The 2396-nt window shown below is 45.0% G+C and overlaps 1 non-coding gene across 1 annotated transcript; it reads right to left on the minus strand.

The window, feature by feature from the left end:
* Positions 1 to 1315: 1315 nt before the first annotated feature.
* Positions 1316 to 1384, minus strand: TRNAA-GGC (transfer RNA alanine (anticodon GGC)). Its single transcript has one exon. It is a non-coding gene; the product is annotated as a tRNA-Ala (tRNA).
* Between the last annotated feature and the right edge of the window lie 1012 nt (positions 1385 to 2396).

The following is a 2396-nucleotide window of genomic DNA, read 5'->3' on the forward strand; positions in this document are numbered from 1 at the left end:
CAGCTTTGGATTTCCTAGATGGCCTAAAAGTCCTCTCCTAATTCTATGATTCCAAGAAGTATATGAGAATCAGCTCAATCTATCACAACCATAAGAACACTGCTTATGTTCCGCCTCCTGAACTCATTATGCCCCTTGTTCCACTGCTTATGGAACACTGAAGTTTTTTGCCTGCACCTACAGGCTCAAACATTCCCTCTACCAGCATTACAGCTAAAACACAACACTGTGAACTAGAGGGGCCCCTGTTATGATCTCAGTAGGTGGCCTTCTGCAAACTCCTCATTGTCAGCCCTAATGCACCACCCACAATATGGGGATGCTGCCTCTGTCCTACCATACAAGGTTCGTGAGATGGTATCTGTGAAGCTCTTTGGATACTCCCATGACTTCATCTGGGGTGGAGAACATGTGGCCCTCCAGATGTTGGCAGGTTGCAATTGACCTCAGCCCTAGCCAGCGTAGCCAATGAGAGGAATGATGCGACTTGCAGTTCCCCTCCTTGGACTCCATAAACGCTGTGCCACGACCACCACCTTTTGTTCTTCCTTTTAAGAAAAGAGCAACCCCTTCATGCCCCTGTCCTTTAAGCCTGATAGCGCATGCTCCTTCAGCATCCTACATTCCATAGTACATGCCTCCCTGAACACTGGAGACATAAAATAAACCTACACAGCAGCTTCCATCTAAAACAAATCTCTTGGGTTAGAAATGGAATTAAGTGAATAGGAATCCTAATTCTGCAAATTTCGCTACCTTCCTGTACTGATCACCTTTCTTCCTATAGTGTTTCCCTTGCAAAATTCCAATCTCCTCTGGAAACAAGAAAGCAAACAATAAGGACACTTGAATGGAATTTTGGTCAGTTCATTTTCAATTTGAAGTAAGGCATAGTTGAATTTGTTTGCACTGTAAACGTTTGACTAGTAAAAAGAGCTTTGTTGTGCATACCCACTTGCCTCCCGGCAGCCAAAAATCACAGTGGGCTTCACAAAGAGAACTCTTTGAGCGGGATACCCACTCTGCAGTATGTTTCAACAATTACGTGCCACTGTAAATTGAACTGTGAATTTTAATCCCACGCTCAAGCGAGCCTTGCTGCCCTGCTGATACATTGCATACCACATACTATGCTGACCAAGATCTGTTGCCTGTCATGGGTTCATAAATGTTTTAAAACAAATGAAATTGTAGAAACACAGGAAGCCGCCTTATACTGAGTCAGGCCCTGGGTCGATCTAGCCCGCTATTGTCAATACTAGCTAGCAGCAATGGCTCGCCAGGGTTTCAGACAAGATTCTTTCTAAGCCCTACCTGGAGATGCCAGGGATTGAACCTGGGAGCTCCTGCATGCCAGGCAGGTGCTCTACCCCTGAGCCAGTCCAAAGGGGAAAAGAGGGGACACAACAGATGTCCTATGAACATAAAAAGCTGCCTTCTTAAGCCGGATCATTGGTCCATCTGGCCCAGTAGACCAGATTTCCCCACCTGGTGCCCTCCAGATGTTTTGGACTACAACTCCCAGCAATGCTGGCTGGGGATGATGGGAGTTGAAGACCCAAACAGGTGGAGAAGGCTGCAGTAGAGTAATTACTCCAATTGGCCACTGTGGCAGGTAGGGGTCTTTCACAGCCTGCCTCCCCCCGCCACCTCCCATCCTTTGCTGACTGAAGCACTGGCAATTGAACCTGCACATTCTCTTCCACTGAGCTATCACAGAATCATAAAGTTGGTTTATCCTCGCTTGAGTTTGGATTGGATGGCCTACAAGACCCTCCCCAACTTTATGATTCTGTCCTCAGGTGATTCTCTTCCCACGTGTCTAACCACTCATATAATGTTCTCCACAGACAGAGCCCCAAACCACCCCAACACAGAAAGGGGAAAGCACAGCCCTTCCTTTCTCACATTATTTGTCCCAACCTTTCTAAATATTATGTTTTCAGCTTTGGAAAGCACATTTTGCTATGCATGATATTGGAAGTACTGACTGCCATTTTAGATGTTTTGATTCCACTGGTTATCCAACGTATAATGCTGAATTGTAACAGTGATGTCCTTCTTTATTTAAAAGCAAGGATCAATTGTTAATCTCATCAGCCCTAAACTGAGATAATTCAAAACCACCTTTCTCACCATGCTTAATGAAGGCGCTGAAGAACTGGTGGCTCAAAGATGCATAAGGTCAATGTTTAGCTTATTACATGACATGAAAATAAGTCAGTTCCCATTTCCTTGATTTTATTTTACTTCATTTCCTTTGCCATTCTGTCAAGCAGTGCACAGTAAAGTCAGGCATGGCTGTGCATGTTATTATGCTTTTGGAAGGGGGGGGAACTATGGTTCCTTTTGTACTCTCTCTCTCTCTCTCTCTCTCTCTCTCTCGGTATGTTCAA

This window comes from Elgaria multicarinata, chromosome 4 (assembly GCF_023053635.1).
Source record: "Elgaria multicarinata webbii isolate HBS135686 ecotype San Diego chromosome 4, rElgMul1.1.pri, whole genome shotgun sequence".
Taxonomy (NCBI): domain Eukaryota; kingdom Metazoa; phylum Chordata; class Lepidosauria; order Squamata; family Anguidae; genus Elgaria; species Elgaria multicarinata.